Source organism: Mytilus trossulus, unplaced genomic scaffold, assembly GCF_036588685.1.
Source record: "Mytilus trossulus isolate FHL-02 unplaced genomic scaffold, PNRI_Mtr1.1.1.hap1 h1tg001209l__unscaffolded, whole genome shotgun sequence".
Lineage (NCBI taxonomy): Eukaryota > Metazoa > Mollusca > Bivalvia > Mytilida > Mytilidae > Mytilus > Mytilus trossulus.
The window spans coordinates 1-22,043 of record NW_026963712.1 but is presented as its reverse complement, the minus strand read 5'-3'; the positions used below and the strand labels follow the sequence as shown (position 1 = coordinate 22,043).

The 22,043-nt window shown below is 34.3% G+C and overlaps 19 non-coding genes across 19 annotated transcripts; all 19 read right to left on the bottom strand.

Moving 5' to 3' along the window:
- Positions 1–278: 278 nt before the first annotated feature.
- Positions 279–471, bottom strand: LOC134703894 (U2 spliceosomal RNA). The gene has a single exon (XR_010105154.1). It is a non-coding gene; the product is annotated as a U2 spliceosomal RNA (small nuclear RNA).
- A 977-nt stretch (positions 472–1,448) lies between these two features.
- On the bottom strand, positions 1,449–1,641 carry LOC134703893 (U2 spliceosomal RNA). Its single transcript, XR_010105153.1, has one exon. It is a non-coding gene; the product is annotated as a U2 spliceosomal RNA (small nuclear RNA).
- A 976-nt stretch (positions 1,642–2,617) lies between these two features.
- LOC134703892 (U2 spliceosomal RNA) lies at positions 2,618–2,810 on the bottom strand. The gene has a single exon (XR_010105152.1). It is a non-coding gene; the product is annotated as a U2 spliceosomal RNA (small nuclear RNA).
- Positions 2,811–3,787: 977 nt separating this feature from the next.
- On the bottom strand, positions 3,788–3,980 carry LOC134703890 (U2 spliceosomal RNA). The gene has a single exon (XR_010105151.1). It is a non-coding gene; the product is annotated as a U2 spliceosomal RNA (small nuclear RNA).
- A 977-nt stretch (positions 3,981–4,957) lies between these two features.
- LOC134703888 (U2 spliceosomal RNA) lies at positions 4,958–5,150 on the bottom strand. The gene has a single exon (XR_010105149.1). It is a non-coding gene; the product is annotated as a U2 spliceosomal RNA (small nuclear RNA).
- Positions 5,151–6,126: 976 nt separating this feature from the next.
- LOC134703887 (U2 spliceosomal RNA) lies at positions 6,127–6,319 on the bottom strand. Its single transcript, XR_010105148.1, has one exon. It is a non-coding gene; the product is annotated as a U2 spliceosomal RNA (small nuclear RNA).
- A 976-nt stretch (positions 6,320–7,295) lies between these two features.
- On the bottom strand, positions 7,296–7,488 carry LOC134703886 (U2 spliceosomal RNA). Its single transcript, XR_010105147.1, has one exon. It is a non-coding gene; the product is annotated as a U2 spliceosomal RNA (small nuclear RNA).
- A 976-nt stretch (positions 7,489–8,464) lies between these two features.
- LOC134703885 (U2 spliceosomal RNA) lies at positions 8,465–8,657 on the bottom strand. Its single transcript, XR_010105146.1, has one exon. It is a non-coding gene; the product is annotated as a U2 spliceosomal RNA (small nuclear RNA).
- A 977-nt stretch (positions 8,658–9,634) lies between these two features.
- LOC134703884 (U2 spliceosomal RNA) lies at positions 9,635–9,827 on the bottom strand. The gene has a single exon (XR_010105145.1). It is a non-coding gene; the product is annotated as a U2 spliceosomal RNA (small nuclear RNA).
- A 977-nt stretch (positions 9,828–10,804) lies between these two features.
- LOC134703883 (U2 spliceosomal RNA) lies at positions 10,805–10,997 on the bottom strand. The gene has a single exon (XR_010105144.1). It is a non-coding gene; the product is annotated as a U2 spliceosomal RNA (small nuclear RNA).
- A 975-nt stretch (positions 10,998–11,972) lies between these two features.
- On the bottom strand, positions 11,973–12,165 carry LOC134703882 (U2 spliceosomal RNA). Its single transcript, XR_010105143.1, has one exon. It is a non-coding gene; the product is annotated as a U2 spliceosomal RNA (small nuclear RNA).
- A 976-nt stretch (positions 12,166–13,141) lies between these two features.
- LOC134703881 (U2 spliceosomal RNA) lies at positions 13,142–13,334 on the bottom strand. Its single transcript, XR_010105142.1, has one exon. It is a non-coding gene; the product is annotated as a U2 spliceosomal RNA (small nuclear RNA).
- A 977-nt stretch (positions 13,335–14,311) lies between these two features.
- LOC134703879 (U2 spliceosomal RNA) lies at positions 14,312–14,504 on the bottom strand. The gene has a single exon (XR_010105141.1). It is a non-coding gene; the product is annotated as a U2 spliceosomal RNA (small nuclear RNA).
- A 977-nt stretch (positions 14,505–15,481) lies between these two features.
- On the bottom strand, positions 15,482–15,674 carry LOC134703878 (U2 spliceosomal RNA). Its single transcript, XR_010105140.1, has one exon. It is a non-coding gene; the product is annotated as a U2 spliceosomal RNA (small nuclear RNA).
- Positions 15,675–16,651: 977 nt separating this feature from the next.
- Positions 16,652–16,844, bottom strand: LOC134703897 (U2 spliceosomal RNA). The gene has a single exon (XR_010105157.1). It is a non-coding gene; the product is annotated as a U2 spliceosomal RNA (small nuclear RNA).
- A 977-nt stretch (positions 16,845–17,821) lies between these two features.
- On the bottom strand, positions 17,822–18,014 carry LOC134703896 (U2 spliceosomal RNA). Its single transcript, XR_010105156.1, has one exon. It is a non-coding gene; the product is annotated as a U2 spliceosomal RNA (small nuclear RNA).
- A 977-nt stretch (positions 18,015–18,991) lies between these two features.
- On the bottom strand, positions 18,992–19,184 carry LOC134703895 (U2 spliceosomal RNA). Its single transcript, XR_010105155.1, has one exon. It is a non-coding gene; the product is annotated as a U2 spliceosomal RNA (small nuclear RNA).
- A 979-nt stretch (positions 19,185–20,163) lies between these two features.
- LOC134703889 (U2 spliceosomal RNA) lies at positions 20,164–20,356 on the bottom strand. Its single transcript, XR_010105150.1, has one exon. It is a non-coding gene; the product is annotated as a U2 spliceosomal RNA (small nuclear RNA).
- Positions 20,357–21,334: 978 nt separating this feature from the next.
- LOC134703877 (U2 spliceosomal RNA) lies at positions 21,335–21,527 on the bottom strand. Its single transcript, XR_010105139.1, has one exon. It is a non-coding gene; the product is annotated as a U2 spliceosomal RNA (small nuclear RNA).
- Positions 21,528–22,043: the final 516 nt, after the last annotated feature.

Below are 22,043 nucleotides of genomic sequence, written 5' to 3'. Positions count from 1 at the left end.
CTGTTATGAATACAAGCGAGAGAGAAAAAGAGAAAAAAAAAAAACCATCACATTATTAGAAAAGAAAAAAATACTTTTCAGAGAACAGACATAAAAAAATAAAATAATATGCGATTTATTTTACATGCGCGAGAAGTAGAATTAATTACAACAATGAGTAAAACTATACAATACATAACATAAAATAATATAGAAAAAGTATTAGAGAATATTTTACTGGGGCTGTTTCTCAGACTATAGAAGGAGCTATTTTTCTATTTTAATTTTCTCCCCGAAATGGGGAGTGAGCCGATCCTGGAGGTACTGCAATACCAGGCCAACTCGTGGCAAGAGCGGTGCAAGCACCTAACATCTCACCTAGTTGCAAAAATCAGTTTAATATCGAAGTACCCACATGGGGTACGTATCAGATATTAAGCTGATAAGAACAGATACTACACTTTGATCTTAGCCAAAAGGCCGAGAAGCGATACTCAAATGTTTCCGAGTTTCCAAAGCCTATAAATCCTATGTCTTACTCAGACACGGTGTTTTAATTTTAAAACAAGCTACACAAATTTTGCAAATGTATATACAAAAAGCACACGAAACACGAGATCTTGCTTTGCTTTAATTACCCAACAGCATGAAACGATTTCTGCATGACAAAACTGGTGTGAAAATAAAAAAAGCGGCTTGTGAAATACGGCAAGTCGCAATAAAAGGGAGAATGCATTTTTAAACGTATGTCATACGTATACGTATTCGTATTTAATCTTAATCGAACAAAACAACATGACAATTTTAATTCATTCTATGTCCGACGAACGCAGATTTCAAAGCCTTGAAAATTTCATTGATCACAAAATAAATTCAACGCTTTTTCACAATCAGCACGGACTTTTCACTCTGTCGTTTAAATAAAAAACACACAAACAGTTCATCTGTTCTATTTTTTAAAGGAATTAACCGGTACAGCTATGTTTAAATTAATTTTAAAAGGAGGAAAAAACTTACCGGCCGACTGTAGTTTCCATCGTTTGCCCTCGTTCTGAGGCGACGTCGCTATTAACGATGATTGAAACAGTAGAAGGGGACGTAATTATTTTCCCCGCGTTTTTCCGTAACGCTAAAAATTTATATAGAGTTTGTTTTAAAGGAACGAGAATACATTATTACACTGACATATGCTGTTATGAATACAAGCGAGAGAGAAAAAGAGAAAAAAAAAAAACCATCACATTATTAGAAAAGAAAAAAATACTTTTCAGAGAACAGACATAAAAAAATAAAATAATATGCGATTTATTTTACATGCGCGAGAAGTAGAATTAATTTACAACAATGAGTAAAACTATACAATACATAACATAAAATAATATAGAAAAAGTATTAGAGAATATTTTACTGGGGCTGTTTCTCAGACTATAGAAGGAGCTATTTTTCTATTTTAATTTTCTCCCCGAAATGGGGAGTGAGCCGATCCTGGAGGTACTGCAATACCAGGCCAACTCGTGGCAAGAGCGGTGCAAGCACCTAACATCTCACCTAGTTGCAAAAATCAGTTTAATATCGAAGTACCCACATGGGGTACGTATCAGATATTAAGCTGATAAGAACAGATACTACACTTTGATCTTAGCCAAAAGGCCGAGAAGCGATACTCAAATGTTTCCGAGTTTCCAAAGCCTATAAATCCTATGTCTTACTCAGACACGGTGTTTTAATTTTAAAACAAGCTACACAAATTTTGCAAATGTATATACAAAAAGCACACGAAACACGAGATCTTGCTTTGCTTTAATTACCCAACAGCATGAAACGATTTCTGCATGACAAAACTGGTGTGAAAATAAAAAAAGCGGCTTGTGAAATACGGCAAGTCGCAATAAAAGGGAGAATGCATTTTTAAACGTATGTCATACGTATACGTATTCGTATTTAATCTTAATCGAACAAAACAACATGACAATTTTAATTCATTCTATGTCCGACGAACGCAGATTTCAAAGCCTTGAAAATTTCATTGATCACAAAATAAATTCAACGCTTTTTCACAATCAGCACGGACTTTTCACTCTGTCGTTTAAATAAAAAACACACAAACAGTTCATCTGTTCTATTTTTTAAAGGAATTAACCGGTACAGCTATGTTTAAATTAATTTTAAAAGGAGGAAAAAACTTACCGGCCGACTGTAGTTTCCATCGTTTGCCCTCGTTCTGAGGCGACGTCGCTATTAACGATGATTGAAACAGTAGAAGGGGACGTAATTATTTTCCCCGCGTTTTTCCGTAACGCTAAAAATTTATATAGAGTTTGTTTTAAAGGAACGAGAATACATTATTACACTGACATATGCTGTTATGAATACAAGCGAGAGAGAAAAAGAGAAAAAAAAAAACCATCACATTATTAGAAAAGAAAAAAATACTTTTCAGAGAACAGACATAAAAAAATAAAATAATATGCGATTTATTTTACATGCGCGAGAAGTAGAATTAATTTACAACAATGAGTAAAACTATACAATACATAACATAAAATAATATAGAAAAAGTATTAGAGAATATTTTACTGGGGCTGTTTCTCAGACTATAGAAGGAGCTATTTTTCTATTTTAATTTTCTCCCCGAAATGGGGAGTGAGCCGATCCTGGAGGTACTGCAATACCAGGCCAACTCGTGGCAAGAGCGGTGCAAGCACCTAACATCTCACCTAGTTGCAAAAATCAGTTTAATATCGAAGTACCCACATGGGGTACGTATCAGATATTAAGCTGATAAGAACAGATACTACACTTTGATCTTAGCCAAAAGGCCGAGAAGCGATACTCAAATGTTTCCGAGTTTCCAAAGCCTATAAATCCTATGTCTTACTCAGACACGGTGTTTTAATTTTAAAACAAGCTACACAAATTTTGCAAATGTATATACAAAAAGCACACGAAACACGAGATCTTGCTTTGCTTTAATTACCCAACAGCATGAAACGATTTCTGCATGACAAAACTGGTGTGAAAATAAAAAAAGCGGCTTGTGAAATACGGCAAGTCGCAATAAAAGGGAGAATGCATTTTTAAACGTATGTCATACGTATACGTATTCGTATTTAATCTTAATCGAACAAAACAACATGACAATTTTAATTCATTCTATGTCCGACGAACGCAGATTTCAAAGCCTTGAAAATTTCATTGATCACAAAATAAATTCAACGCTTTTTCACAATCAGCACGGACTTTTCACTCTGTCGTTTAAATAAAAAACACACAAACAGTTCATCTGTTCTATTTTTTAAAGGAATTAACCGGTACAGCTATGTTTAAATTAATTTTAAAAGGAGGAAAAAACTTACCGGCCGACTGTAGTTTCCATCGTTTGCCCTCGTTCTGAGGCGACGTCGCTATTAACGATGATTGAAACAGTAGAAGGGGACGTAATTATTTTCCCCGCGTTTTTCCGTAACGCTAAAAATTTATATAGAGTTTGTTTTAAAGGAACGAGAATACATTATTACACTGACATATGCTGTTATGAATACAAGCGAGAGAGAAAAAGAGAAAAAAAAAAAACCATCACATTATTAGAAAAGAAAAAAATACTTTTCAGAGAACAGACATAAAAAAATAAAATAATATGCGATTTATTTTACATGCGCGAGAAGTAGAATTAATTTACAACAATGAGTAAAACTATACAATACATAACATAAAATAATATAGAAAAAGTATTAGAGAATATTTTACTGGGGCTGTTTCTCAGACTATAGAAGGAGCTATTTTTCTATTTTAATTTTCTCCCCGAAATGGGGAGTGAGCCGATCCTGGAGGTACTGCAATACCAGGCCAACTCGTGGCAAGAGCGGTGCAAGCACCTAACATCTCACCTAGTTGCAAAAATCAGTTTAATATCGAAGTACCCACATGGGGTACGTATCAGATATTAAGCTGATAAGAACAGATACTACACTTTGATCTTAGCCAAAAGGCCGAGAAGCGATACTCAAATGTTTCCGAGTTTCCAAAGCCTATAAATCCTATGTCTTACTCAGACACGGTGTTTTAATTTTAAAACAAGCTACACAAATTTTGCAAATGTATATACAAAAAGCACACGAAACACGAGATCTTGCTTTGCTTTAATTACCCAACAGCATGAAACGATTTCTGCATGACAAAACTGGTGTGAAAATAAAAAAAGCGGCTTGTGAAATACGGCAAGTCGCAATAAAAGGGAGAATGCATTTTTAAACGTATGTCATACGTATACGTATTCGTATTTAATCTTAATCGAACAAAACAACATGACAATTTTAATTCATTCTATGTCCGACGAACGCAGATTTCAAAGCCTTGAAAATTTCATTGATCACAAAATAAATTCAACGCTTTTTCACAATCAGCACGGACTTTTCACTCTGTCGTTTAAATAAAAAACACACAAACAGTTCATCTGTTCTATTTTTTAAAGGAATTAACCGGTACAGCTATGTTTAAATTAATTTTAAAAGGAGGAAAAAACTTACCGGCCGACTGTAGTTTCCATCGTTTGCCCTCGTTCTGAGGCGACGTCGCTATTAACGATGATTGAAACAGTAGAAGGGGACGTAATTATTTTCCCCGCGTTTTTCCGTAACGCTAAAAATTTATATAGAGTTTGTTTTAAAGGAACGAGAATACATTATTACACTGACATATGCTGTTATGAATACAAGCGAGAGAGAAAAAGAGAAAAAAAAAAAACCATCACATTATTAGAAAAGAAAAAAATACTTTTCAGAGAACAGACATAAAAAAATAAAATAATATGCGATTTATTTTACATGCGCGAGAAGTAGAATTAATTTACAACAATGAGTAAAACTATACAATACATAACATAAAATAATATAGAAAAAGTATTAGAGAATATTTTACTGGGGCTGTTTCTCAGACTATAGAAGGAGCTATTTTTCTATTTTAATTTTCTCCCCGAAATGGGGAGTGAGCCGATCCTGGAGGTACTGCAATACCAGGCCAACTCGTGGCAAGAGCGGTGCAAGCACCTAACATCTCACCTAGTTGCAAAAATCAGTTTAATATCGAAGTACCCACATGGGGTACGTATCAGATATTAAGCTGATAAGAACAGATACTACACTTTGATCTTAGCCAAAAGGCCGAGAAGCGATACTCAAATGTTTCCGAGTTTCCAAAGCCTATAAATCCTATGTCTTACTCAGACACGGTGTTTTAATTTTAAAACAAGCTACACAAATTTTGCAAATGTATATACAAAAAGCACACGAAACACGAGATCTTGCTTTGCTTTAATTACCCAACAGCATGAAACGATTTCTGCATGACAAAACTGGTGTGAAAATAAAAAAAGCGGCTTGTGAAATACGGCAAGTCGCAATAAAAGGGAGAATGCATTTTTAAACGTATGTCATACGTATACGTATTCGTATTTAATCTTAATCGAACAAAACAACATGACAATTTTAATTCATTCTATGTCCGACGAACGCAGATTTCAAAGCCTTGAAAATTTCATTGATCACAAAATAAATTCAACGCTTTTTCACAATCAGCACGGACTTTTCACTCTGTCGTTTAAATAAAAAACACACAAACAGTTCATCTGTTCTATTTTTTAAAGGAATTAACCGGTACAGCTATGTTTAAATTAATTTTAAAAGGAGGAAAAAACTTACCGGCCGACTGTAGTTTCCATCGTTTGCCCTCGTTCTGAGGCGACGTCGCTATTAACGATGATTGAAACAGTAGAAGGGGACGTAATTATTTTCCCCGCGTTTTTCCGTAACGCTAAAAATTTATATAGAGTTTGTTTTAAAGGAACGAGAATACATTATTACACTGACATATGCTGTTATGAATACAAGCGAGAGAGAAAAAGAGAAAAAAAAAAACCATCACATTATTAGAAAAGAAAAAAATACTTTTCAGAGAACAGACATAAAAAAATAAAATAATATGCGATTTATTTTACATGCGCGAGAAGTAGAATTAATTTACAACAATGAGTAAAACTATACAATACATAACATAAAATAATATAGAAAAAGTATTAGAGAATATTTTACTGGGGCTGTTTCTCAGACTATAGAAGGAGCTATTTTTCTATTTTAATTTTCTCCCCGAAATGGGGAGTGAGCCGATCCTGGAGGTACTGCAATACCAGGCCAACTCGTGGCAAGAGCGGTGCAAGCACCTAACATCTCACCTAGTTGCAAAAATCAGTTTAATATCGAAGTACCCACATGGGGTACGTATCAGATATTAAGCTGATAAGAACAGATACTACACTTTGATCTTAGCCAAAAGGCCGAGAAGCGATACTCAAATGTTTCCGAGTTTCCAAAGCCTATAAATCCTATGTCTTACTCAGACACGGTGTTTTAATTTTAAAACAAGCTACACAAATTTTGCAAATGTATATACAAAAAGCACACGAAACACGAGATCTTGCTTTGCTTTAATTACCCAACAGCATGAAACGATTTCTGCATGACAAAACTGGTGTGAAAATAAAAAAAGCGGCTTGTGAAATACGGCAAGTCGCAATAAAAGGGAGAATGCATTTTTAAACGTATGTCATACGTATACGTATTCGTATTTAATCTTAATCGAACAAAACAACATGACAATTTTAATTCATTCTATGTCCGACGAACGCAGATTTCAAAGCCTTGAAAATTTCATTGATCACAAAATAAATTCAACGCTTTTTCACAATCAGCACGGACTTTTCACTCTGTCGTTTAAATAAAAAACACACAAACAGTTCATCTGTTCTATTTTTTAAAGGAATTAACCGGTACAGCTATGTTTAAATTAATTTTAAAAGGAGGAAAAAACTTACCGGCCGACTGTAGTTTCCATCGTTTGCCCTCGTTCTGAGGCGACGTCGCTATTAACGATGATTGAAACAGTAGAAGGGGACGTAATTATTTTCCCCGCGTTTTTCCGTAACGCTAAAAATTTATATAGAGTTTGTTTTAAAGGAACGAGAATACATTATTACACTGACATATGCTGTTATGAATACAAGCGAGAGAGAAAAAGAGAAAAAAAAAAACCATCACATTATTAGAAAAGAAAAAAATACTTTTCAGAGAACAGACATAAAAAAATAAAATAATATGCGATTTATTTTACATGCGCGAGAAGTAGAATTAATTTACAACAATGAGTAAAACTATACAATACATAACATAAAATAATATAGAAAAAGTATTAGAGAATATTTTACTGGGGCTGTTTCTCAGACTATAGAAGGAGCTATTTTTCTATTTTAATTTTCTCCCCGAAATGGGGAGTGAGCCGATCCTGGAGGTACTGCAATACCAGGCCAACTCGTGGCAAGAGCGGTGCAAGCACCTAACATCTCACCTAGTTGCAAAAATCAGTTTAATATCGAAGTACCCACATGGGGTACGTATCAGATATTAAGCTGATAAGAACAGATACTACACTTTGATCTTAGCCAAAAGGCCGAGAAGCGATACTCAAATGTTTCCGAGTTTCCAAAGCCTATAAATCCTATGTCTTACTCAGACACGGTGTTTTAATTTTAAAACAAGCTACACAAATTTTGCAAATGTATATACAAAAAGCACACGAAACACGAGATCTTGCTTTGCTTTAATTACCCAACAGCATGAAACGATTTCTGCATGACAAAACTGGTGTGAAAATAAAAAAAGCGGCTTGTGAAATACGGCAAGTCGCAATAAAAGGGAGAATGCATTTTTAAACGTATGTCATACGTATACGTATTCGTATTTAATCTTAATCGAACAAAACAACATGACAATTTTAATTCATTCTATGTCCGACGAACGCAGATTTCAAAGCCTTGAAAATTTCATTGATCACAAAATAAATTCAACGCTTTTTCACAATCAGCACGGACTTTTCACTCTGTCGTTTAAATAAAAAACACACAAACAGTTCATCTGTTCTATTTTTTAAAGGAATTAACCGGTACAGCTATGTTTAAATTAATTTTAAAAGGAGGAAAAAACTTACCGGCCGACTGTAGTTTCCATCGTTTGCCCTCGTTCTGAGGCGACGTCGCTATTAACGATGATTGAAACAGTAGAAGGGGACGTAATTATTTTCCCCGCGTTTTTCCGTAACGCTAAAAATTTATATAGAGTTTGTTTTAAAGGAACGAGAATACATTATTACACTGACATATGCTGTTATGAATACAAGCGAGAGAGAAAAAGAGAAAAAAAAAAACCATCACATTATTAGAAAAGAAAAAAATACTTTTCAGAGAACAGACATAAAAAAATAAAATAATATGCGATTTATTTTACATGCGCGAGAAGTAGAATTAATTTACAACAATGAGTAAAACTATACAATACATAACATAAAATAATATAGAAAAAGTATTAGAGAATATTTTACTGGGGCTGTTTCTCAGACTATAGAAGGAGCTATTTTTCTATTTTAATTTTCTCCCCGAAATGGGGAGTGAGCCGATCCTGGAGGTACTGCAATACCAGGCCAACTCGTGGCAAGAGCGGTGCAAGCACCTAACATCTCACCTAGTTGCAAAAATCAGTTTAATATCGAAGTACCCACATGGGGTACGTATCAGATATTAAGCTGATAAGAACAGATACTACACTTTGATCTTAGCCAAAAGGCCGAGAAGCGATACTCAAATGTTTCCGAGTTTCCAAAGCCTATAAATCCTATGTCTTACTCAGACACGGTGTTTTAATTTTAAAACAAGCTACACAAATTTTGCAAATGTATATACAAAAAGCACACGAAACACGAGATCTTGCTTTGCTTTAATTACCCAACAGCATGAAACGATTTCTGCATGACAAAACTGGTGTGAAAATAAAAAAAGCGGCTTGTGAAATACGGCAAGTCGCAATAAAAGGGAGAATGCATTTTTAAACGTATGTCATACGTATACGTATTCGTATTTAATCTTAATCGAACAAAACAACATGACAATTTTAATTCATTCTATGTCCGACGAACGCAGATTTCAAAGCCTTGAAAATTTCATTGATCACAAAATAAATTCAACGCTTTTTCACAATCAGCACGGACTTTTCACTCTGTCGTTTAAATAAAAAACACACAAACAGTTCATCTGTTCTATTTTTTAAAGGAATTAACCGGTACAGCTATGTTTAAATTAATTTTAAAAGGAGGAAAAAACTTACCGGCCGACTGTAGTTTCCATCGTTTGCCCTCGTTCTGAGGCGACGTCGCTATTAACGATGATTGAAACAGTAGAAGGGGACGTAATTATTTTCCCCGCGTTTTTCCGTAACGCTAAAAATTTATATAGAGTTTGTTTTAAAGGAACGAGAATACATTATTACACTGACATATGCTGTTATGAATACAAGCGAGAGAGAAAAAGAGAAAAAAAAAAAACCATCACATTATTAGAAAAGAAAAAAATACTTTTCAGAGAACAGACATAAAAAAATAAAATAATATGCGATTTATTTTACATGCGCGAGAAGTAGAATTAATTTACAACAATGAGTAAAACTATACAATACATAACATAAAATAATATAGAAAAAGTATTAGAGAATATTTTACTGGGGCTGTTTCTCAGACTATAGAAGGAGCTATTTTTCTATTTTAATTTTCTCCCCGAAATGGGGAGTGAGCCGATCCTGGAGGTACTGCAATACCAGGCCAACTCGTGGCAAGAGCGGTGCAAGCACCTAACATCTCACCTAGTTGCAAAAATCAGTTTAATATCGAAGTACCCACATGGGGTACGTATCAGATATTAAGCTGATAAGAACAGATACTACACTTTGATCTTAGCCAAAAGGCCGAGAAGCGATACTCAAATGTTTCCGAGTTTCCAAAGCCTATAAATCCTATGTCTTACTCAGACACGGTGTTTTAATTTTAAAACAAGCTACACAAATTTTGCAAATGTATATACAAAAAGCACACGAAACACGAGATCTTGCTTTGCTTTAATTACCCAACAGCATGAAACGATTTCTGCATGACAAAACTGGTGTGAAAATAAAAAAAGCGGCTTGTGAAATACGGCAAGTCGCAATAAAAGGGAGAATGCATTTTTAAACGTATGTCATACGTATACGTATTCGTATTTAATCTTAATCGAACAAAACAACATGACAATTTTAATTCATTCTATGTCCGACGAACGCAGATTTCAAAGCCTTGAAAATTTCATTGATCACAAAATAAATTCAACGCTTTTTCACAATCAGCACGGACTTTTCACTCTGTCGTTTAAATAAAAAACACACAAACAGTTCATCTGTTCTATTTTTTAAAGGAATTAACCGGTACAGCTATGTTTAAATTAATTTTAAAAGGAGGAAAAAACTTACCGGCCGACTGTAGTTTCCATCGTTTGCCCTCGTTCTGAGGCGACGTCGCTATTAACGATGATTGAAACAGTAGAAGGGGACGTAATTATTTTCCCCGCGTTTTTCCGTAACGCTAAAAATTTATATAGAGTTTGTTTTAAAGGAACGAGAATACATTATTACACTGACATATGCTGTTATGAATACAAGCGAGAGAGAAAAAGAGAAAAAAAAAAAACCATCACATTATTAGAAAAGAAAAAAATACTTTTCAGAGAACAGACATAAAAAAATAAAATAATATGCGATTTATTTTACATGCGCGAGAAGTAGAATTAATTTACAACAATGAGTAAAACTATACAATACATAACATAAAATAATATAGAAAAAGTATTAGAGAATATTTTACTGGGGCTGTTTCTCAGACTATAGAAGGAGCTATTTTTCTATTTTAATTTTCTCCCCGAAATGGGGAGTGAGCCGATCCTGGAGGTACTGCAATACCAGGCCAACTCGTGGCAAGAGCGGTGCAAGCACCTAACATCTCACCTAGTTGCAAAAATCAGTTTAATATCGAAGTACCCACATGGGGTACGTATCAGATATTAAGCTGATAAGAACAGATACTACACTTTGATCTTAGCCAAAAGGCCGAGAAGCGATACTCAAATGTTTCCGAGTTTCCAAAGCCTATAAATCCTATGTCTTACTCAGACACGGTGTTTTAATTTTAAAACAAGCTACACAAATTTTGCAAATGTATATACAAAAAGCACACGAAACACGAGATCTTGCTTTGCTTTAATTACCCAACAGCATGAAACGATTTCTGCATGACAAAACTGGTGTGAAAATAAAAAAAGCGGCTTGTGAAATACGGCAAGTCGCAATAAAAGGGAGAATGCATTTTTAAACGTATGTCATACGTATACGTATTCGTATTTAATCTTAATCGAACAAAACAACATGACAATTTTAATTCATTCTATGTCCGACGAACGCAGATTTCAAAGCCTTGAAAATTTCATTGATCACAAAATAAATTCAACGCTTTTTCACAATCAGCACGGACTTTTCACTCTGTCGTTTAAATAAAAAACACACAAACAGTTCATCTGTTCTATTTTTTAAAGGAATTAACCGGTACAGCTATGTTTAAATTAATTTTAAAAGGAGGAAAAAACTTACCGGCCGACTGTAGTTTCCATCGTTTGCCCTCGTTCTGAGGCGACGTCGCTATTAACGATGATTGAAACAGTAGAAGGGGACGTAATTATTTTCCCCGCGTTTTTCCGTAACGCTAAAAATTTATATAGAGTTTGTTTTAAAGGAACGAGAATACATTATTACACTGACATATGCTGTTATGAATACAAGCGAGAGAGAAAAAGAAAAAAAAAAAACCATCACATTATTAGAAAAGAAAAAAATACTTTTCAGAGAACAGACATAAAAAAATAAAATAATATGCGATTTATTTTACATGCGCGAGAAGTAGAATTAATTTACAACAATGAGTAAAACTATACAATACATAACATAAAATAATATAGAAAAAGTATTAGAGAATATTTTACTGGGGCTGTTTCTCAGACTATAGAAGGAGCTATTTTTCTATTTTAATTTTCTCCCCGAAATGGGGAGTGAGCCGATCCTGGAGGTACTGCAATACCAGGCCAACTCGTGGCAAGAGCGGTGCAAGCACCTAACATCTCACCTAGTTGCAAAAATCAGTTTAATATCGAAGTACCCACATGGGGTACGTATCAGATATTAAGCTGATAAGAACAGATACTACACTTTGATCTTAGCCAAAAGGCCGAGAAGCGATACTCAAATGTTTCCGAGTTTCCAAAGCCTATAAATCCTATGTCTTACTCAGACACGGTGTTTTAATTTTAAAACAAGCTACACAAATTTTGCAAATGTATATACAAAAAGCACACGAAACACGAGATCTTGCTTTGCTTTAATTACCCAACAGCATGAAACGATTTCTGCATGACAAAACTGGTGTGAAAATAAAAAAAGCGGCTTGTGAAATACGGCAAGTCGCAATAAAAGGGAGAATGCATTTTTAAACGTATGTCATACGTATACGTATTCGTATTTAATCTTAATCGAACAAAACAACATGACAATTTTAATTCATTCTATGTCCGACGAACGCAGATTTCAAAGCCTTGAAAATTTCATTGATCACAAAATAAATTCAACGCTTTTTCACAATCAGCACGGACTTTTCACTCTGTCGTTTAAATAAAAAACACACAAACAGTTCATCTGTTCTATTTTTTAAAGGAATTAACCGGTACAGCTATGTTTAAATTAATTTTAAAAGGAGGAAAAAACTTACCGGCCGACTGTAGTTTCCATCGTTTGCCCTCGTTCTGAGGCGACGTCGCTATTAACGATGATTGAAACAGTAGAAGGGGACGTAATTATTTTCCCCGCGTTTTTCCGTAACGCTAAAAATTTATATAGAGTTTGTTTTAAAGGAACGAGAATACATTATTACACTGACATATGCTGTTATGAATACAAGCGAGAGAGAAAAAGAGAAAAAAAAAAACCATCACATTATTAGAAAAGAAAAAAATACTTTTCAGAGAACAGACATAAAAAAATAAAATAATATGCGATTTATTTTACATGCGCGAGAAGTAGAATTAATTTACAACAATGAGTAAAACTATACAATACATAACATAAAATAATATAGAAAAAGTATTAGAGAATATTTTACTGGGGCTGTTTCTCAGACTATAGAAGGAGCTATTTTTCTATTTTAATTTTCTCCCCGAAATGGGGAGTGAGCCGATCCTGGAGGTACTGCAATACCAGGCCAACTCGTGGCAAGAGCGGTGCAAGCACCTAACATCTCACCTAGTTGCAAAAATCAGTTTAATATCGAAGTACCCACATGGGGTACGTATCAGATATTAAGCTGATAAGAACAGATACTACACTTTGATCTTAGCCAAAAGGCCGAGAAGCGATACTCAAATGTTTCCGAGTTTCCAAAGCCTATAAATCCTATGTCTTACTCAGACACGGTGTTTTAATTTTAAAACAAGCTACACAAATTTTGCAAATGTATATACAAAAAGCACACGAAACACGAGATCTTGCTTTGCTTTAATTACCCAACAGCATGAAACGATTTCTGCATGACAAAACTGGTGTGAAAATAAAAAAAGCGGCTTGTGAAATACGGCAAGTCGCAATAAAAGGGAGAATGCATTTTTAAACGTATGTCATACGTATACGTATTCGTATTTAATCTTAATCGAACAAAACAACATGACAATTTTAATTCATTCTATGTCCGACGAACGCAGATTTCAAAGCCTTGAAAATTTCATTGATCACAAAATAAATTCAACGCTTTTTCACAATCAGCACGGACTTTTCACTCTGTCGTTTAAATAAAAAACACACAAACAGTTCATCTGTTCTATTTTTTAAAGGAATTAACCGGTACAGCTATGTTTAAATTAATTTTAAAAGGAGGAAAAAACTTACCGGCCGACTGTAGTTTCCATCGTTTGCCCTCGTTCTGAGGCGACGTCGCTATTAACGATGATTGAAACAGTAGAAGGGGACGTAATTATTTTCCCCGCGTTTTTCCGTAACGCTAAAAATTTATATAGAGTTTGTTTTAAAGGAACGAGAATACATTATTACACTGACATATGCTGTTATGAATACAAGCGAGAGAGAAAAAGAGAAAAAAAAAAAACCATCACATTATTAGAAAAGAAAAAAATACTTTTCAGAGAACAGACATAAAAAAATAAAATAATATGCGATTTATTTTACATGCGCGAGAAGTAGAATTAATTTACAACAATGAGTAAAACTATACAATACATAACATAAAATAATATAGAAAAAGTATTAGAGAATATTTTACTGGGGCTGTTTCTCAGACTATAGAAGGAGCTATTTTTCTATTTTAATTTTCTCCCCGAAATGGGGAGTGAGCCGATCCTGGAGGTACTGCAATACCAGGCCAACTCGTGGCAAGAGCGGTGCAAGCACCTAACATCTCACCTAGTTGCAAAAATCAGTTTAATATCGAAGTACCCACATGGGGTACGTATCAGATATTAAGCTGATAAGAACAGATACTACACTTTGATCTTAGCCAAAAGGCCGAGAAGCGATACTCAAATGTTTCCGAGTTTCCAAAGCCTATAAATCCTATGTCTTACTCAGACACGGTGTTTTAATTTTAAAACAAGCTACACAAATTTTGCAAATGTATATACAAAAAGCACACGAAACACGAGATCTTGCTTTGCTTTAATTACCCAACAGCATGAAACGATTTCTGCATGACAAAACTGGTGTGAAAATAAAAAAAGCGGCTTGTGAAATACGGCAAGTCGCAATAAAAGGGAGAATGCATTTTTAAACGTATGTCATACGTATACGTATTCGTATTTAATCTTAATCGAACAAAACAACATGACAATTTTAATTCATTCTATGTCCGACGAACGCAGATTTCAAAGCCTTGAAAATTTCATTGATCACAAAATAAATTCAACGCTTTTTCACAATCAGCACGGACTTTTCACTCTGTCGTTTAAATAAAAAACACACAAACAGTTCATCTGTTCTATTTTTTAAAGGAATTAACCGGTACAGCTATGTTTAAATTAATTTTAAAAGGAGGAAAAAACTTACCGGCCGACTGTAGTTTCCATCGTTTGCCCTCGTTCTGAGGCGACGTCGCTATTAACGATGATTGAAACAGTAGAAGGGGACGTAATTATTTTCCCCGCGTTTTTCCGTAACGCTAAAAATTTATATAGAGTTTGTTTTAAAGGAACGAGAATACATTATTACACTGACATATGCTGTTATGAATACAAGCGAGAGAGAAAAAGAGAAAAAAAAAAAACCATCACATTATTAGAAAAGAAAAAAATACTTTTCAGAGAACAGACATAAAAAAATAAAATAATATGCGATTTATTTTACATGCGCGAGAAGTAGAATTAATTTACAACAATGAGTAAAACTATACAATACATAACATAAAATAATATAGAAAAAGTATTAGAGAATATTTTACTGGGGCTGTTTCTCAGACTATAGAAGGAGCTATTTTTCTATTTTAATTTTCTCCCCGAAATGGGGAGTGAGCCGATCCTGGAGGTACTGCAATACCAGGCCAACTCGTGGCAAGAGCGGTGCAAGCACCTAACATCTCACCTAGTTGCAAAAATCAGTTTAATATCGAAGTACCCACATGGGGTACGTATCAGATATTAAGCTGATAAGAACAGATACTACACTTTGATCTTAGCCAAAAGGCCGAGAAGCGATACTCAAATGTTTCCGAGTTTCCAAAGCCTATAAATCCTATGTCTTACTCAGACACGGTGTTTTAATTTTAAAACAAGCTACACAAATTTTGCAAATGTATATACAAAAAGCACACGAAACACGAGATCTTGCTTTGCTTTAATTACCCAACAGCATGAAACGATTTCTGCATGACAAAACTGGTGTGAAAATAAAAAAAGCGGCTTGTGAAATACGGCAAGTCGCAATAAAAGGGAGAATGCATTTTTAAACGTATGTCATACGTATACGTATTCGTATTTAATCTTAATCGAACAAAACAACATGACAATTTTAATTCATTCTATGTCCGACGAACGCAGATTTCAAAGCCTTGAAAATTTCATTGATCACAAAATAAATTCAACGCTTTTTCACAATCAGCACGGACTTTTCACTCTGTCGTTTAAATAAAAAACACACAAACAGTTCATCTGTTCTATTTTTTAAAGGAATTAACCGGTACAGCTATGTTTAAATTAATTTTAAAAGGAGGAAAAAACTTACCGGCCGACTGTAGTTTCCATCGTTTGCCCTCGTTCTGAGGCGACGTCGCTATTAACGATGATTGAAACAGTAGAAGGGGACGTAATTATTTTCCCCGCGTTTTTCCGTAACGCTAAAAATTTATATAGAGTTTGTTTTAAAGGAACGAGAATACATTATTACACTGACATATGCTGTTATGAATACAAGCGAGAGAGAAAAAGAGAAAAAAAAAAAACCATCACATTATTAGAAAAGAAAAAAATACTTTTCAGAGAACAGACATAAAAAAATAAAATAATATGCGATTTATTTTACATGCGCGAGAAGTAGAATTAATTTACAACAATGAGTAAAACTATACAATACATAACATAAAATAATATAGAAAAAGTATTAGAGAATATTTTACTGGGGCTGTTTCTCAGACTATAGAAGGAGCTATTTTTCTATTTTAATTTTCTCCCCGAAATGGGGAGTGAGCCGATCCTGGAGGTACTGCAATACCAGGCCAACTCGTGGCAAGAGCGGTGCAAGCACCTAACATCTCACCTAGTTGCAAAAATCAGTTTAATATCGAAGTACCCACATGGGGTACGTATCAGATATTAAGCTGATAAGAACAGATACTACACTTTGATCTTAGCCAAAAGGCCGAGAAGCGATACTCAAATGTTTCCGAGTTTCCAAAGCCTATAAATCCTATGTCTTACTCAGACACGGTGTTTTAATTTTAAAACAAGCTACACAAATTTTGCAAATGTATATACAAAAAGCACACGAAACACGAGATCTTGCTTTGCTTTAATTACCCAACAGCATGAAACGATTTCTGCATGACAAAACTGGTGTGAAAATAAAAAAAGCGGCTTGTGAAATACGGCAAGTCGCAATAAAAGGGAGAATGCATTTTTAAACGTATGTCATACGTATACGTATTCGTATTTAATCTTAATCGAACAAAACAACATGACAATTTTAATTCATTCTATGTCCGACGAACGCAGATTTCAAAGCCTTGAAAATTTCATTGATCACAAAATAAATTCAACGCTTTTTCACAAATCAGCACGGACTTTTCACTCTGTCGTTTAAATAAAAAACACACAAACAGTTCATCTGTTCTATTTTTTAAAGGAATTAACCGGTACAGCTATGTTTAAATTAATTTTAAAAGGAGGAAAAAACTTACCGGCCGACTGTAGTTTCCATCGTTTGCCCTCGTTCTGAGGCGACGTCGCTATTAACGATGATTGAAACAGTAGAAGGGGACGTAATTATTTTCCCCGCGTTTTTCCGTAACGCTAAAAATTTATATAGAGTTTGTTTTAAAGGAACGAGAATACATTATTACACTGACATATGCTGTTATGAATACAAGCGAGAGAGAAAAAGAGAAAAAAAAAAACCATCACATTATTAGAAAAGAAAAAAATACTTTTCAGAGAACAGACATAAAAAAATAAAATAATATGCGATTTATTTTACATGCGCGAGAAGTAGAATTAATTTACAACAATGAGTAAAACTATACAATACATAACATAAAATAATATAGAAAAAGTATTAGAGAATATTTTACTGGGGCTGTTTCTCAGACTATAGAAGGAGCTATTTTTCTATTTTAATTTTCTCCCCGAAATGGGGAGTGAGCCGATCCTGGAGGTACTGCAATACCAGGCCAACTCGTGGCAAGAGCGGTGCAAGCACCTAACATCTCACCTAGTTGCAAAAATCAGTTTAATATCGAAGTACCCACATGGGGTACGTATCAGATATTAAGCTGATAAGAACAGATACTACACTTTGATCTTAGCCAAAAGGCCGAGAAGCGATACTCAAATGTTTCCGAGTTTCCAAAGCCTATAAATCCTATGTCTTACTCAGACACGGTGTTTTAATTTTAAAACAAGCTACACAAATTTTGCAAATGTATATACAAAAAGCACACGAAACACGAGATCTTGCTTTGCTTTAATTACCCAACAGCATGAAACGATTTCTGCATGACAAAACTGGTGTGAAAATAAAAAAAGCGGCTTGTGAAATACGGCAAGTCGCAATAAAAGGGAGAATGCATTTTTAAACGTATGTCATACGTATACGTATTCGTATTTAATCTTAATCGAACAAAACAACATGACAATTTTAATTCATTCTATGTCCGACGAACGCAGATTTCAAAGCCTTGAAAATTTCATTGATCACAAAATAAATTCAACGCTTTTTCACAATCAGCACGGACTTTTCACTCTGTCGTTTAAATAAAAAACACACAAACAGTTCATCTGTTCTATTTTTTAAAGGAATTAACCGGTACAGCTATGTTTAAATTAATTTTAAAAGGAGGAAAAAACTTACCGGCCGACTGTAGTTTCCATCGTTTGCCCTCGTTCTGAGGCGACGTCGCTATTAACGATGATTGAAACAGTAGAAGGGGACGTAATTATTTTCCCCGCGTTTTTCCGTAACGCTAAAAATTTATATAGAGTTTGTTTTAAAGGAACGAGAATACATTATTACACTGACATATGCTGTTATGAATACAAGCGAGAGAGAAAAAGAGAAAAAAAAAAAACCATCACATTATTAGAAAAGAAAAAAATACTTTTCAGAGAACAGACATAAAAAAATAAAATAATATGCGATTTATTTTACATGCGCGAGAAGTAGAATTAATTTACAACAATGAGTAAAACTATACAATACATAACATAAAATAATATAGAAAAAGTATTAGAGAATATTTTACTGGGGCTGTTTCTCAGACTATAGAAGGAGCTATTTTTCTATTTTAATTTTCTCCCCGAAATGGGGAGTGAGCCGATCCTGGAGGTACTGCAATACCAGGCCAACTCGTGGCAAGAGCGGTGCAAGCACCTAACATCTCACCTAGTTGCAAAAATCAGTTTAATATCGAAGTACCCACATGGGGTACGTATCAGATATTAAGCTGATAAGAACAGATACTACACTTTGATCTTAGCCAAAAGGCCGAGAAGCGATACTCAAATGTTTCCGAGTTTCCAAAGCCTATAAATCCTATGTCTTACTCAGACACGGTGTTTTAATTTTAAAACAAGCTACACAAATTTTGCAAATGTATATACAAAAAGCACACGAAACACGAGATCTTGCTTTGCTTTAATTACCCAACAGCATGAAACGATTTCTGCATGACAAAACTGGTGTGAAAATAAAAAAAGCGGCTTGTGAAATACGGCAAGTCGCAATAAAAGGGAGAATGCATTTTTAAACGTATGTCATACGTATACGTATTCGTATTTAATCTTAATCGAACAAAACAACATGACAATTTTAATTCATTCTATGTCCGACGAACGCAGATTTCACAAAGCCTTGAAAATTTCATTGATCACAAAATAAATTCAACGCTTTTTCACAATCAGCACGGACTTTTCACTCTGTCGTTTAAATAAAAAACACACAAACAGTTCATCTGTTCTATTTTTTAAAGGAATTAACCGGTACAGCTATGTTTAAATTAATTTTAAAAGGAGGAAAAAACTTACCGGCCGACTGTAGTTTCCATCGTTTGCCCTCGTTCTGAGGCGACGTCGCTATTAACGATGATTGAAACAGTAGAAGGGGACGTAATTATTTTCCCCGCGTTTTTCCGTAACGCTAAAAATTTATATAGAGTTTGTTTTAAAGGAACGAGAATACATTATTACACTGACATATGCTGTTATGAATACAAGCGAGAGAGAAAAAGAGAAAAAAAAAAAACCATCACATTATTAGAAAAGAAAAAAATACTTTTCAGAGAACAGACATAAAAAAATAAAATAATATGCGATTTATTTTACATGCGCGAGAAGTAGAATTAATTTACAACAATGAGTAAAACTATACAATACATAACATAAAATAATATAGAAAAAGTATTAGAGAATATTTTACTGGGGCTGTTTCTCAGACTATAGAAGGAGCTATTTTTCTATTTTAATTTTCTCCCCGAAATGGGGAGTGAGCCGATCCTGGAGGTACTGCAATACCAGGCCAACTCGTGGCAAGAGCGGTGCAAGCACCTAACATCTCACCTAGTTGCAAAAATCAGTTTAATATCGAAGTACCCACATGGGGTACGTATCAGATATTAAGCTGATAAGAACAGATACTACACTTTGATCTTAGCCAAAAGGCCGAGAAGCGATACTCAAATGTTTCCGAGTTTCCAAAGCCTATAAATCCTATGTCTTACTCAGACACGGTGTTTTAATTTTAAAACAAGCTACACAAATTTTGCAAATGTATATACAAAAAGCACACGAAACACGAGATCTTGCTTTGCTTTAATTACCCAACAGCATGAAACGATTTCTGCATGACAAAACTGGTGTGAAAATAAAAAAAGCGGCTTGTGAAATACGGCAAGTCGCAATAAAAGGGAGAATGCATTTTTAAACGTATGTCATACGTATACGTATTCGTATTTAATCTTAATCGAACAAAACAACATGACAATTTTAATTCATTCTATGTCCGACGAACGCAGATTTCAAAGCCTTGAAAATTTCATTGATCACAAAATAAATTCAACGCTTTTTCACAATCAGCACGGACTTTTCACTCTGTCGTTTAAATAAAAAACACACAAACAGTTCATCTGTTCTATTTTTTAAAGGAATTAACCGGTACAGCTATGTTTAAATTAATTTTAAAAGGAGGAAAAAACTTACCGGCCGACTGTAGTTTCCATCGTTTGCCCTCGTTCTGAGGCGACGTCGCTATTAACGATGATTGAAACAGTAGAAGGGGACGTAATTATTTTCCCCGCGTTTTTCCGTAACGCTAAAAATTTATATAGAGTTTGTTTTAAAGGAACGAGAATACATTATTACACTGACATATGCTGTTATGAATACAAGCGAGAGAGAAAAAGAGAAAAAAAAAAAACCATCACATTATTAGAAAAGAAAAAAAATACTTTTCAGAGAACAGACATAAAAAAATAAAATAATATGCGATTTATTTTACATGCGCGAGAAGTAGAATTAATTTACAACAATGAGTAAAACTATACAATACATAACATAAAATAATATAGAAAAAGTATTAGAGAATATTTTACTGGGGCTGTTTCTCAGACTATAGAAGGAGCTATTTTTCTATTTTAATTTTCTCCCCGAAATGGGGAGTGAGCCGATCCTGGAGGTACTGCAATACCAGGCCAACTCGTGGCAAGAGCGGTGCAAGCACCTAACATCTCACCTAGTTGCAAAAATCAGTTTAATATCGAAGTACCCACATGGGGTACGTATCAGATATTAAGCTGATAAGAACAGATACTACACTTTGATCTTAGCCAAAAGGCCGAGAAGCGATACTCAAATGTTTCCGAGTTTCCAAAGCCTATAAATCCTATGTCTTACTCAGACACGGTGTTTTAATTTTAAAACAAGCTACACAAATTTTGCAAATGTATATACAAAAAGCACACGAAACACGAGATCTTGCTTTGCTTTAATTACCCAACAGCATGAAACGATTTCTGCATGACAAAACTGGTGTGAAAATAAAAAAAGCGGCTTGTGAAATACGGCAAGTCGCAATAAAAGGGAGAATGCATTTTTAAACGTATGTCATACGTATACGTATTCGTATTTAATCTTAATCGAACAAAACAACATGACAATTTTAATTCATTCTATGTCCGACGAACGCAGATTTCAAAGCCTTGAAAATTTCATTGATCACAAAATAAATTCAACGCTTTTTCACAATCAGCACGGACTTTTCACTCTGTCGTTTAAATAAAAAACACACAAACAGTTCATCTGTTCTATTTTTTAAAGGAATTAACCGGTACAGCTATGTTTAAATTAATTTTAAAAGGAGGAA